Source organism: Bombina bombina, chromosome 1, assembly GCF_027579735.1.
Source record: "Bombina bombina isolate aBomBom1 chromosome 1, aBomBom1.pri, whole genome shotgun sequence".
NCBI classification, from domain to species: Eukaryota; Metazoa; Chordata; class Amphibia; order Anura; family Bombinatoridae; genus Bombina; species Bombina bombina.
In genome coordinates, this window is record NC_069499.1 from 1422495938 (window position 1) to 1422510947 (window position 15010).

At 40.2% G+C, this 15010-nt stretch overlaps 1 long non-coding RNA gene across 1 annotated transcript; it reads right to left on the bottom strand.

Annotated features, from left to right (window-relative positions):
- Positions 1 to 8538: 8538 nt before the first annotated feature.
- Positions 8539 to 14984, bottom strand: LOC128652455 (uncharacterized). Its single transcript, XR_008401292.1, has 2 exons — positions 14240 to 14984; positions 8539 to 9299 (listed from the first exon to the last, which is right to left on the bottom strand). It is a non-coding gene; the product is annotated as an uncharacterized LOC128652455 (long non-coding RNA).
- Positions 14985 to 15010: the final 26 nt, after the last annotated feature.

Below are 15010 nucleotides of genomic sequence, written 5' to 3' on the forward strand. Positions count from 1 at the left end.
AACCTTTTTTATCTTATTTTTTAACAGGATAAGGCGGTTTTAAGGATTACATATGTCTTTTTTTTAAGGTGGTTTCTTTTGATAACATCAATCGGGAAACTGTAATTCCTTCTCTTTGTTCTAATCCACAAGATTTTAAAGAAAGGCTTCTACATAATTTAGATGCAGAGCATTACAATTCTACTTACTAGCTTCAAAAAAAAATTGAGAATCTTCTAAGTTATTTATTTTTTTCTCTAGTAACGTAAAGGCCAGAAGGCCACAGACATTATTTTAGCTTCTTGGCTAAAACTATTGATTCACAAGGCTTACTTGGAGACAGGAAAGTCTCCCCCAAATAGCATTACAACCCTTTTTTTCTAGATCAGTTTTAACTTCTTGGGCTTTCAAAAATGAGGACTCCAGAGCATAGGTATTTGTTCACAGGAGTAATGGATCGTTGATTCTCACCACCTTTTGAAAGAAAACAAAATGTATGCTTACCTGCTAAATTAATTTCTTTCATGCTTGTAAGAGTCTACGAGCCCTGCCAAATTTTTTTAAATTATTTTTTTTCTGGCAGCAGTTCTAGTTTGCACCTCATTTTCCCTGCTTTGTCCTTTCCTACATTTCTACTTCTCCTTGCTTGGCTAGACATAAGACTAGCATACCAGAGAGGTGGGAGGGATAAATTGTAATTTTGGAAATCTTTTGCCTCCTCCTAGTGACCAGGAGTTGAATTCCATGAGTAATGGATCATGGATTCTCACCACTATGAAAGAAATTAAATTAGCAGGTAAGCATACATAGGGGCATATTTATCAAAGTGTCAACTCGCCGGCATTAATACGCTCGCCTAACATCGCCAAACATCACAGCCGCGGATCTCAATACGCTCTCCTTATATATAAAAAAAGCCGTCAAAAGCATGCGCACCAAGTATGGGGCGATGAGCATTGGACTGTTGTTAACTAGCAGTCATCGATCCTGCGTCTATTCGTTTTTTTCCCAACTTTAATTTATACCATTTCACTAAACGCCACCACTATATTAAAATGTTTAACCCCTATGCCGCCACTCCCCAACATCGCCGCCCTGACACCGCCGCCACTAAATAAACTTAATAACCTCTAAACCTCTGGCCTTCCACATCACCACCACTAACTAAACCTATTAACCCCTAAACCGTCAGCCCCCCACATCGCAAAAAACTAAATTAAGATATTAACCCCTAAACCTAACAACACCTTAACTTTAAATTCAAATTACAACATCCCTATCTTAAAATAAATTAAAACTTACCTGTAGAATTAAAATAAACTAATTTTAAACTATTAATTAACCTACCCTAACTATTATACTACAATTAAATTAAACTACCAATTAAATAAACTAAATTACATATTAAAAAATAGCCCTACTAAAATTATTTAAATATACAATTAAACATTCTTACAAAAAAAACAAAAACTAAGTTACAAAAACAAACACTAAAATACGAAAAATAAGAAACCAAATTATCAAAAATAATTTTTTTACGCCTAATCTAATAGCCCTATCAAAATAAAAAAGCCCCCCCATAATAAAAAACCCCATAGCCTACAATAAACTACCAATGGCCCTTAAAGGGGCCTTTTTGTGGGGCATTGCCCCAAAGATAACAGCTCTTTTACCTGGCAAAAAAAATACAAACACCCCCAACAGTAAAAACCCACCACCCAACCAACCCCCCCAAATAAAAAAACTATCTAAAATAACCTAAGCTACCCATTGCCCTGAAAAGGGCATTTGTATGGGCATTGCCCTTAAAAGGGCATTTAGCTCATTACTGCCCAGACCCTAATCTAAAAATAAAACCCACCCAAAAAAAAACTTAAAAAAACCTATCGCTAACCCCCGACGATCCACTTACAGTTCTCGAAGTCCCGCTTGAAGGATCCATCCAGCCGGCAAAGTCATCATCCAGTCAGCCTCTTCTATCTTCATCCAGCCGGCGAAGTCATCATCCAGGTGGCAAGAAGTCTTCATCCAGGCAGCCTCTTCTATCTTCATCCAGCCGGCGTGGAGCGGGTCCATCCTGAAGACATCTGGCGCGGAGCATCCTTTTCATACGGTCTCCGCCATACACTGATTCTTCAATGCAAGTGACACAATCCAAGATGGTGTCCCTTGCATTACTATTGGCTGAAGAATTTCAATCAGCCCCCCAACTGCATCCAGGTGAATTCCGAAAATGGCAGGGTGGTGAAAGAATCCCCCGAAGGATTCTGTGGAGTCTGGACCCAAAGGTGGATTCTTTCACCACCCTGCCATTTTCTGAAGCCACCGGGATACAGCGAAGGCAAATGGAGCTTTAAAAAAACAAAAAAAAACACAGACTGCATGAAGTATAACAAAAAAAAAAAAAAACTCCCACACAAAGTATTAACACATACACCGCAAACCCACACATCGCAAAATAATAAGTAATTAACCCCTTAATCCCTTAACCGTCAACCACCCACATTGCAATAAACCTAATTACCCTATTAACCCCTAAACCGCAAAACACCCACATCGCAATAAACCTAATTACCCTATTAACCCCTAAACTGCAAAATCCCCACATCGCAATAAACATAATTACCCTATTAACCCCTAAACTGCAAAATCCCCACATCGCAATAAACGTAATTACCCTATTAACCTCTAAACTGCAAAATCCCCACATCGCAATAAACCTATTTACCCTATTAACCCCTAAACCGCAAAACCCCCACATCACAATAAACCTAATTAACCTATTAACCCCTTAAACCACCAACACCCACAATGCAAATAACTAATTAAATTACTAAGCCCCCTAACCTAACACCCCCTAAATTAACACTATTTACCTAAACTAAAAAATACTAAAGTTACAAAAAATAAAAAAGCTAAGATTACAAAAAATAAAAAAGGCTAATATTACAGAAAATAAAAAAACAAATTACCAAAGTTTACAAAATTAGACCTAATCCCTATGAAAATAAAAAAGCCCCCCCAAAATAAAAACACCCCCTAATCTAAGAATAAACTGCTAGTAGCCCTTAAAAAAGGCTTTTTGCAGGGCATTGCCCAAAGATAAACAGCTCTTTTACATTAAAAATAAACAAAGCCCCCCCTAACAGTAAAACCCCCCACCCACCAAACCCCCCAAAATAGAAAACCTAACACTAAAAAACCTAAACTACCCATTGCCCTGAAAAGAGCATTTGTTGGGCATTGCCCTTAAAAGGGCATTTAGCTCTTTTACAAAGTGCCTACCCTAATCCGTTCCAGAAGTCCGGCGGAAAAGGTCCTGTCATGCGGTGAAGTCTTCTTCCAAGCGGTGACTTCATCTTTCTTCTTTCAGGAACAATCCGGAGCAGAGCTGAAGACCGATGACCGCCAAGCTGAAGACTGGCAACCCTGGAACTGAAGACCGGCAACCGCGGAGCCATGGAGCGTGGAGGATCCTCTTCGTACGATCGCTGCCGTACTCTTGATAGTGAATTCAAGGTACGCGATTAAAGATGGTGTCCCTTAAATTCCTATTGGCTGATTTGATTCTTCAAATTCAAGTCAGCCAATAGGATGAGACCTACTGAAATTATATTGGTTATTCAAATCAGGCAGAATAAACTGGTAGTTTATTCTTAGAGAGGGGGGGGGGTTATTTTGGGGAGCTTTTTTATTTTCATAGGGATTAGGTATAATTTTTTTACATTTGATAATTTTGTTTTTTTATTTTCTGTAATATTAGATTTTTTTATTTGCTGTAATTTTAGATTAATTTTAATTTAGGTTTATTTTTTTTAATGTTTGGGGGTTAGACTTAGGTTTTTATTTTTTAAATATTTTTAATTTTTTTAGATTAGGGATGGGCAGCAAAAGAGCTGAATGCCCTTTTAAGGGCAATGCCTATACAAATGCCCTTTTCAGGGCAATGGATAGTTTAGGTTTTTTAGTGTTAGCTTTATTTATTTTGGGGGGTTTGGTGGGTGGTGGGTTTTACTGTTAGGGGGACTTAGAATTTTTGGTAACTGCAAAAGGGCTGTTCAACTTAGGGCAATGCCCTACAAAAAACATTTTAAGGGCTATTAGTAGTTAAGCATTAGATTACGGGGTGTTTTTATTTTGGGGGACGCTTTTTAATTTTCATAGGGATTAGGTTTAATTTTTTTATTTTTGATAATTTGTTTATTTTTTTCTGTAGATACATTTTTTCTTTAGTTTTTTATTAACAATACATAGACTGCCCTCTGGGCAGGCTTACCAACTAGTAATACAAATAATAATAATCCTGACAATAACAATAGGTTGTCCTGCAACTTCGTTGCATGGCAACCTAATAATAATAATAATCCTGACAATAAAAATAGGTTGTCCAGCAACTACGTTGCTTGGCCACCTAAAAACCCACCATTATATCTAACACTGTCAGGGTTTTTTCCCTGCTTTGTTTGCCATGTGCTGCTGGCAGCCATTTTACTCACCTCTCTTGCTGACTCTGGTGCATAGTGTGTGATGCTGCTCATTTCCTGCATGCCCTTTTATGGCTAGACTGGTGTACATCATCCGTGTGAGACAGGTTGAAGTCTCTGAATTGTGATGTAACCACTTATTATTTAAAGGGACTCTGTTCAGTATGCTTTGCCCTTGCGTTGTCTCAGACCTGTTTGTGAGTTCCTGTGTTCCAGTTCCTGTGTATTACCTGGCTGTCTGACGTCCCTCCTGGTTCCTGATCCCTGGCTTCTGGTTCCTGATCCCTGGCTTGTTCCTGACTCTGCTGTTCTCCTTGTTCCTGATTCCGGCTCGTCTGAATACTCGCTTTGGCTCCTGACTCGGCTTGTCTGACTATTCGCTTTGGCTCCTGACTTGGCTCGTCTGACTACCAGCTCTGGCTTTGACTCCTGGCTTGTTATTTGACTTGTGGACTTTTATTATTTTTTGTTAATAATAAAGGTGTGATTATTTTTGCACTTCTCGTCTCAGTCTGATTCCTGGCACCCTAAAAAACACTAACCTACATGCTTCATAAAAAAACACCCAAAACAAAAACTCTTTTGCAGTAAAATTAATTACAACACACCCCTACAATACAAGTAACACCCCACCCCCAAAATAATAAAGTCTACCTACAAAACCTACCATAAAAATTAAAATTTAAAATAACAAATCTTATTCTTTAAAAAAAAAAACAGCAGGGTACAAGTCGCCATTTTAGTATGTTTTGTCAGCAATTTGATGAGGCACCTGGGGATACCACTTGTTTGGAGATGCTACATTCTGTGAGGATTCTGTGAGGAATGGGGGACACTTTTAGATGCACCGGACAGGAATTGACGTATCCCCATTCCTCCCATTAGGTAGCACCCGAAACAAATGGTTTCCCCATGTGCCTCATCAAATTGGCGACAACATAGTAAAAGGGACTTGATCCCCTTCACCCTGCTTGATTGGTACCCCTTTTAAGATGCACCGGATTGGGCTCAATTACGATCCGGTGTTCAGTTCCAGGAGGCGAGGTCTAGCACATCTTCGTAAAACATCATTTGAACATTGTTTATAATTTTAGCAACATAGCTCCTATAGTTATAATGTGGAGGTTTACTATTTTGTATACTTTATTATTGTCAGGTAGTTTGCAGACAGTAAGCAGTATGTGGGAGTTAGCTGGGGCACTCCAGGGGAGTGTAGTTTAGACATTACGTAAGTGTAGGCGGTTTTAGGGACTTAGCTGGGCATTCCAGGGTTGTATGGTTAGTTGTGACGTAGGTTTAGACGGTCAGGTTGAGTTAGCTGGGCAGTGCTGGCAAAGTGTAGGTTAGCTCTGATATAAATGTAGGCGGTCGGTGGGAGGTAGCGAAGTGGAGCAGGGGGAGTGTAGTTTAGATGTGACGTAGGTATAGGCGTTCAGGGGGAGTTACTGGGGCATGCTAGGGGGAGTAGGCTGCACTTTTATTTGTTATTTTAAAATATTGCTCCCAGTGCAATATGTTTGAATCAGCAAAGTGCAGGTTGCGAGGAGGGTATCAGCCATTGACTGAGGTAGTTTGTGTAGTGCAACTTAGGTCCCGCTGGCAATTTGAAATGTGCCTACACAGAAACTATATTTAGTTTCAGTGAACACACTGTCTGCGCTGTGTAGGCCCACTTCAAATAGGGGCCCCGGCTGCAGAAAAATACAATAATGAAGCGGTTAAAAATAAAGTTTAAAGAATACGTAGGTAGTGTGCACATATCTAAAGTTTTACAAGGCTGTTTTTGAGCACTAGAGGGCAACAGTATTTTAACAAAATACAAAAGTGCGGTCATATAGTGCTCAAACACATGCACACCCTTTAACCTACCTGCATTTCAACAAAGAATACCAGGAAAACAACGTAAATTTGAAAATAGAAGTAAATTGGGACTTTTTTTAATTTATTTTTATTGCACAGTCATTCTCAATCATGAAAGATAAAATTTGGGTATCAAGTTCTTTAAGTGGTATCAAAAGCCTGCACCAAAAACCATAACCCTGACATTCTGTTTTTTGTTTCTTGTTTACGGCTATACCTCATTAGAAAGAGATATACCTATAAAATATCACCTTCTCCACTTAAATAATTTGTATATGAAAGCTACTCTCTCAGTGACATTGAGGGGAGGCTCAGTTGTGGGTGATATACAGAGATTATATTACCATTCTCTGTTTTGCTAAATGGCATCCCACAAGGAGCAATGGATGTTTGAAATGCCGATATGAGGCAACAGATTTGTATCACTATTTTTAATTTGTCTTCTAATTAAGCAGTTTTGGGGTCAAATGCAATTCTGGGTTAATAAAACATTTAGAATCAGTACAACCTTGGGAACTTTACAGATTTATGTTTTAGACTGGGACACTTCCTTGACATTATATCCTCCCCCCCCCCCCCCCCCCCATTGTTACTTTAGCTAGAAGCTGTATTTTACAATTATGGACGGTTAAAAAACCTCCCTCGATAACTTAATTTAAGCGTAGTCTTATAAAACAACTGTTTATAGAGCAGCAAGATGTTAAACTGGACATTAATAACAGACTTCACACTTTTTTTTAAAAAAATGGCAAGATTACATTAAAACATTAAACCTTTCCCTGCAAAGACAACTATTAATACACTTCTCCAAAATGGAACTGTTACTTGCAGCTTCCTTGATAGGTGAGTGAAGTATTTTATATTAGAGTGTTAATGGTTTAGAGAATCAAGTTATGAGAGACGACAAATTACTCTTGGAAAGATTGTACTGAGGGAGAGAGGAGCAAATAGATTAAATAAATCACCTGTACTGAGGTCTGGTTGAAGGTAGAGGAGAGGCAACTCATATTATCTACATATGTCGTATAATATGCGCTTGTCAGGTTGCGGTCGTATTATGAACTGAAAGTAAACAGTTTTCGCTTGCGTGCTTACCTGTCAAGCACAAAAAGCCAAACTTAGAATATCACGTGCATGTTCACGAATCGCCCCATAGAAGTCAATGGAGCAAAAAAGTGTGACACACTACTTGTGCGCGAACCCAATTGCATATTCTCAAGTGCACTAACCAGACATGCAAATATTAATATTTCACATTCTAATGTTCTTCACACAGAAAAATGTGTTATATTTATTCCTAAATACATATTTCTACACACATATATATATATATATATATATATATATGATGGTATTTTGGTACAATATATATATATATATATACATGATTATTTATATGGGTATATATATATATATATATATATATACACATGATTATTTATATGGGTATATATATATATATATATATATATATATATACATGATTATTTATATGGGTATATATATATATATATATATATATAGATGATTATTTATATGGGTATATATATATATATATACATGATTATTTATATGGGTGTATATATATATATATATATATATATATATATATATAGCAATATCTATTTAGAAATACCTTAAATATATTGCCCTATGTGTGAAACATTGGAATGTTAATTATTTATAGTAAATACACACTATGACACTTAATTAAATATGAATATTGCATAAATATGCTTTTACATGTTTTCCTCTTCTTACTTGCAAAGGGCTCCATGCACTTATATTTATGTCTATATATGTTTATATATGTATTTATGTGTTTATATGTGTATATGTCTGTAAATACATAAATACACATATAAATACATATGTACACACATATAGCTATATATACAGTATATATATATATATATATATATATATACACATACATATACATCTTTAGACATGTGTATGTATGTATATCTATGTTAAAGCCTATTGCCTGCCTTTTTTTCTTCTAACACCCGAGATCTCATATCTTTGAGCCATTATAACTTTTTTGTGCAATTTTTTTTATAACTTTTATCAGATGGTGTTATTATGAGTGTAAGTGTAATTTGTAATGTATTTTTAATGTGTTTTGTGACACTTTTTTGTTTTGCGAAACAAGTAGTAAGAAGTGAATACAGCGCCAACAAGAGGCCAAGGGATAAATATACTCACAGAGAGATAAAAGAAGATTATTTAATGAACCATGTTAAAAAGCATCAGTAATAAAAGACTATATATAAAAAATGTAAAAAGCACATATAAATAAAATTACAAATACAGGAATATCTTACAGAAGCGGCTCAAAGGGCCAAAGCTGATAATTACAATAAAAACAGAGGTAATAACAGGTGATCAGTGTGAGTGGTACACCAGAATAAGAGTGAATACTAATAAAACAGAATTAGCCTAAGTACAACTATAACAAGTGCATAAAGCAAAAAACTAATAAACAATAGTACAAACAATAGTGTTTCAAAAATAGTGTTCCAAAAAATAGAAAAATGCACTGCAGTGCAAAAAAAGGGGGGGGGGGGGTAGCAAAATAATTGTATAGATTCGATCAATTAGTGAGTGAGTGCAAATGTATATAAAAATACTAGCTACTTAATCCAGTGAGGTTAAGATATAATTAAATAAAATACACAATATGCAATAACATAAAAAATAAAATACACAATATGCAATAACATAAAAAATAAAATGTAATCCAAAAAAGTGGTCAAAAAGTTGATCAACAAATGTTAGTGAAGAACAAAAATAAGTCAATCAAAACTAAAAAATGGAAAAAATGGGTGATGAAAAGCAAGGTGAAAGTGAGGAAATTGATTCCTTCCAATGTTAGTTACTTTAACAGATCCAAATTCCTGAGTGTGGTAGCTGAAATAGCTGATTGGATCCTAGCACCTGTCAGCTGCTCCTATGGTATCCTAAAAAGTGTCCCTGTAAAAAAAGAAATTCACAACATAGTGTATCCAATATGAGAATGAAGTAAAGATTAAAGTAATGCTTACCAATATGTCAACGCGTTTCTGCCCTCAAAAAAGGGCCTTTCTCAAGACTAGAATATTGGTAATGGCAGCTAGCCTTATATACAGTTTAGAAGTAGCCTATATGGTAGTTTAATTGATTAATTGTATTGTTTGGGCGCCAAATCCCTCCACTTCCTGTGTAACATCTAAAAGATTCCCCCATAAAGTGTAGCATCACTTCCTGTGTAACATCTAAAAGATTCCCCTCCACTTCCTGTGTAACATCTAAAAGATTCCCCCATAAAGTGTAGCATCACTTCCTGTGTAACAATAGCGCTTGTACACTACCCCTTTTTCACTATTGTTTTGCGAAACAGTTAACCAGAGCTCTAAGAGCACGGTAACCGTTCTAGCATAAATTGCGATTGCATTCACGCGGTCTCGTTTACCTTCAACATATAATACCAGCGGTAAATCCGATGAGCGCAAACACCCGCAATAAACCCCTTATCTCTTGCACGTAACTGTAAGCTTGTAATCTGGCCCTATATTGTTTATTTTGAATAATGTGAGAATTGGATATGAATATTATTAGTGTCTGGGTATCACAGTAATTCAAAAGGAAGTGAGATCTCTAGCAATCTGCGTATCACGTATAAGTGGTCAGTGCATTAAGGCTGTGTATATTCTGTATATGTATCTTTCTTTTTTTTCACAATAAAAAGAAAAGAAAAAAAATTGTTATATTGAATCTGATATTTTCTTTGTCAGATTGTCCAGTCAACGTGGCTGGTGTGCAGTCACCTTTCGCTATGTTGCTTCAATGGACACTGTATTAAAAATGAGAAAATCTGCTTACATCACTAAATGTTGTAGAATCCTAGGCTAACCCTTTACCAAATGCTTCTTAGTGCAGTGACAGTTTTATGCATGTGTGACAGACTCCTCACATTCCACTACAAAACATGCAAAATATTTGTATTGAAGAATTAACAAAAAGGGAATATAAACCAAACTTGTGAAACAACTCCAACATTTTTTCTTAAGGGGATAAATTTCTTACCTGAATCCATACAAGAATAATATACAAGCCAACAACTTAATAACCCATACCCCTAAATAAAGACACAACACTCAGGGTTGGGAAGAAAAACCCAACCTCCCCCAACGGGGGGAGGGGTTGCTTTATTAACAGAATAACTAATTGAATAAATAACAACTGCTACTAGCTGGCAAGATACCCTGTCCTAACAACCCACTAAGGGGTGTGGCCGCCCTGGGAATGAGGACGCCCTCATTCCGCCTACTTGTTCGCTCAAGGAAGATCGCCCAGCGAGCCGACCAATCCCTAGCCCCTCAGCGACTAGGGTCCTCAACGCTCACTGTCCCTTCCCTCTATCATTGTCCTAAGAAATATCCTTGTTGCCACACCCCTTTCCGCCCTGAGAAAGCATGACGCCATGCCAACTCCCAACTACCTACCGGGTTGCGGAGTCTCCAAACTGGATAGACATCGGTCCCCCAGCCAAAAGACTGTTAGTCCCGACGGGAGACCCCATACTACTATTACTGCCCTTGGGCTTACCAAGGTCCACATGACTATGCAGCCCCCTGCCAAGGGAAACTAAGCCAGCTTAAATCACGAACCGCCATCCATCAGCTTCACCGCCTGTAAAAAGGAATGACATAAACCACAGGGAGGGCTGGGAGGGAAGACAAAAAACAGGTTAGTGATTTACTTTCTGTTTTACTTTCCTTTTATCACTTCTGAATCTCCTCCCCTTATTCCCTCACTGTCAGCAAACTACACTTCCCATTTAACCCTTTCCACTCTTTCCTTCCTTCAGCATAAATTCCCCCTTAATTTGTTTCGTCCCTAAATAGGTCCTACACTTTTCTAAGGGGATAAATTTCTTACCTGAATCCATACAAGAATAATATACAAGCCAACAACTTAATAACCCATACCCCTAAATAAAGACACAACACTCAGGGTTGGGAAGAAAAACCCAACCTCCCCCAACGGGGGGAGGGGTTGCTTTATTAACAGAATAACTAATTGAATAAATAACAACTGCTACTAGCTGGCAAGATACCCTGTCCTAACAACCCACTAAGGGGTGTGGCCGCCCTGGGAATGAGGACGCCCTCATTCCGCCTACTTGTTCGCTCAAGGAAGATCGCCCAGCGAGCCGACCAATCCCTAGCCCCTCAGCGACTAGGGTCCTCAACGCTCACTGTCCCTTCCCTCTATCATTGTCCTAAGAAATATCCTTGTTGCCACACCCCTTTCCGCCACCCCAAAAGAGGACACGGTACTCTTGCCCCACCAATCCTCACCTGAAGCCAGGATCTGCCCAATATTTTCCAGGAACCAATTAATTCCTCTAACAATCCACCATGATCAATACGACTATTGTCATGCATAACCACCTTCCCCCTTGAGGTCAGCACCTTCTTACTGACCACCCCATGTAGTTTCCTCCTCAATCGGAAACCCTTTAGGAGCCTAACATGATGCCTGCCCCATCACCTTCTGGCTTCAGAAACCAACTCGGGCAGATGTTACTACAACACGCCCCTCCAAACCAACCACCTAATTGACACTTCTTCAGCCAATAAACCCAACTGCTGACCACTGTCAGGAATGCTGCCCGAATGGCCTCCCAACTTATATGAGTGGCCCACCATCCAAATTCTTCTGCATCCCATCTTCTGACCTGCAAAACCACCAACCACCAATAGGGTCCAGGCTACCCCAAATTCTAAAGCATCACAACCGCTAACCTTTGATAAACCACTAGCGCTCCCTCCAAATTACCACTGCTTCAAAGGCCTGATATATTTCTTCAACTGCCCCTCAGACCAACGCCCCATAGCCTTGATCTCCCCCTCCGTTTTTTAACCTGAAACTGATGATAAAAGGAACCCATCCCCTTGCACTAGAACCACCCATCTACCCCCTGCCTGAATGCCTCTCTTTTTTTTTTTTTTAAACAAAACTGCGCATATTGATGGCCCCGCCTGCGATTGCAAATTGGACCATCTACCCTCCTCACCTGCTCTGTTTTAGATCTATCCACAAACACTGGAACTGCCTGTTCAACTAATCTAACGTGTCCCCTCACTAAACCTGTTCCCAGAGAAGTTTAGTATTACCCTACCCAATCACTTCAAAGAGCTTTTAAAAGGTACCCCACTCACGCCAAGCTACACTGTATGTCCACCCAGACCTAGGTACTAGCACACCCTTCAACAGCCTTAGCACAGCTCCCCCGCACTCACCACCTGCCAGAGATATGTTGGACACTCATTACCCCTGACCTCTGCCTCTGGTGCTAGTTCCCAAAACTTCTCCCACTTAAACCGAGAAAGAGCATCAGCAATCTCATTCTGAACCCCTGGGACATGCCTAGCGCTAAACACAATGTTATGCCTCAAACATCTAAGCACTAACTGCCTTAGAACATTCACCACGGGTGGAGAACTAGCGGAAAGCCCATTAATAGCATAAACCACGCTTTGATTGTCGCACCAAAAAACTACCGCTCTATTCTGTAACTTTTCCCACCCTAACTCAACAGCAACTAAGATAGGGAATAACTCCAAGAGGGTCAAATTCCTAACTAAACCTGCGCTGTGCCAATCCTGCGGCCAAGGTGAAGAACACCACATGCCATCAAAATATGCCCCAAAACCTGCACTACCCGCAGCGTCCGTGTACAGATGTAACCCTCTACTGGAAACCGGAGGAGCCCTCCAGATCCTAACCCCATTAAAGTCTTTCAAAAAGCACAACCATACACGCAAATCAGCCATGATTGCCTTAGATAACCTGATACGTGCCCTCGGGTTGGTTAAACCCCTTGTAGCAGCCTCCATCCTACGGTTAAATACCTTACCCATAGGCATGACTCTAGTAGCAAAATTTAGCGTACCCAACAATGATTGAAACTCTCTTAAGGTAGCATGACCTGTCTCCAGGAAAACCGAAATGCACGCATTGGCAGTCCGGATCTTCTCCAGCGGAAGTCTACACTCCTTAGCCACAGTATCCACCTCAATGCCCAGGAAAACCAGGCATGTAGATGGACCCTCCGTTTTTTCACTAGCTAAAGGAACCCCAAACTCTGCCATCCGAGATTGCATTGTCCCTAAGATGTAAGCGCATTCGCCAGACCCGGCAGACCCTGAGAACAGAAAGTCGTCCAAGTAATGAGCCACCTGACCTAGGCCGGACCTGCGTACTACTGCCCAATGAAGAAATGAACTAAAGCGTTCAAAATATGCACAAGAGATGGCACATCCCATCGGCAGGCAGCGGTCCACATAGTACCGTCCCCCCGCCCTGCAACCCATCAAATGAAAACTATCTGGATGTATCGGTAAAAACCGAAATGCAGATTCGATGTCCACTTTAGCCATCTCTGCCTCCCCCCCTAAACTCCTTACAATAGCTAATGCCGATTCAAAGGATTGATAGGCCACTGACGTGTCAGCCTCATCCAGCGCATCATTCACCGAATTCCCTTTCGGATGTGACAGATGCTGAATTAGTCTAAACTTCCCCGGTTCCTTCTTGGGCAAATGCCCAATGGGGACACCACCAAATTTTACAGCGGAGGGGCAAAAAAGGTCCCGCCATTCTACCTAATTTAACCTCCTTATCTATCTTTTCTTGCAAGACTTCCGGAAACTGGTACGCTGATTTTAAATTGCGAACCGCAAATGGGGGGCAAACTAATTTCCTAACTGGTATTCTAAAACCATAAGCTAAACCTGCCTGTAAAAATTCCGCCATCTCCCTATCCGGGTAATCCCTAAGCGCTCCGAAAATTGCCCCAAGTTTCATTGGTGTGTGAGCCCTTTTCCGCAAAACCCTGCTAGTGTGCTGTGAAAGTGCAAGCTCACCGTTTCCAGCTCCCGATACCACTCCGGCTGCCGCCATCCCGGTCTGCGAGGATTCAAATGCACCCACCATAACCAGCTCACCGGCTGCTGGACTGCCTTCCGACGCCCCCATTGCACTCCTATTATTTTCAACCAGTTCCTGACACCGCTGCTGCAGCTGTCGCTCCTTCTGTTGTCACTGGCGCCCTGCTTCCAGAAGCTGCCTCACCGTGCGCTGACATAGCCCTCTCCTGCACGCCACTATTCACATCCTCCATGGGCTTGCTATTGTTTCCCACCTGCGAAACAGAAGAAACAGAGGGAGCACCACAGGCAGAAGCAGACAGCCCAGCGGACCCCCCAGCCACCTCCTCAGAAAACCAGTCCCCACATTACATCTCCTAACCCTATTCTTGGCTAGCAGCCTTTTTTGAAGGCTAGACATTAAATCCATGTGCCCCACTCTCATACTTGCCAAACTTCTCCTAGGCGTTACAAAATTCCCTACTGGTCCTTTCACTGTTTTTTATCTAGTGGAAACAGGCTTATCTACACCTGCCACAGCTCTCATATTACCTACCGCTTTACACCCTAACCCCTTCACATCACCCAAATCTGTTCTTTCTTTCCCTTGAGCTGCTCGTTGCCTAGGGAAAACAGGCTTATCTACGCCTGCACCAGCATGTACGCCACTTGTCACCAACCCGGTCCCATGAAATGCTTGTTGCATAGGGGCACCAGGCTTATCAACGCCTGAAGTAGCAGCTTTTTGTCCTGCGACACCCCTCCCGG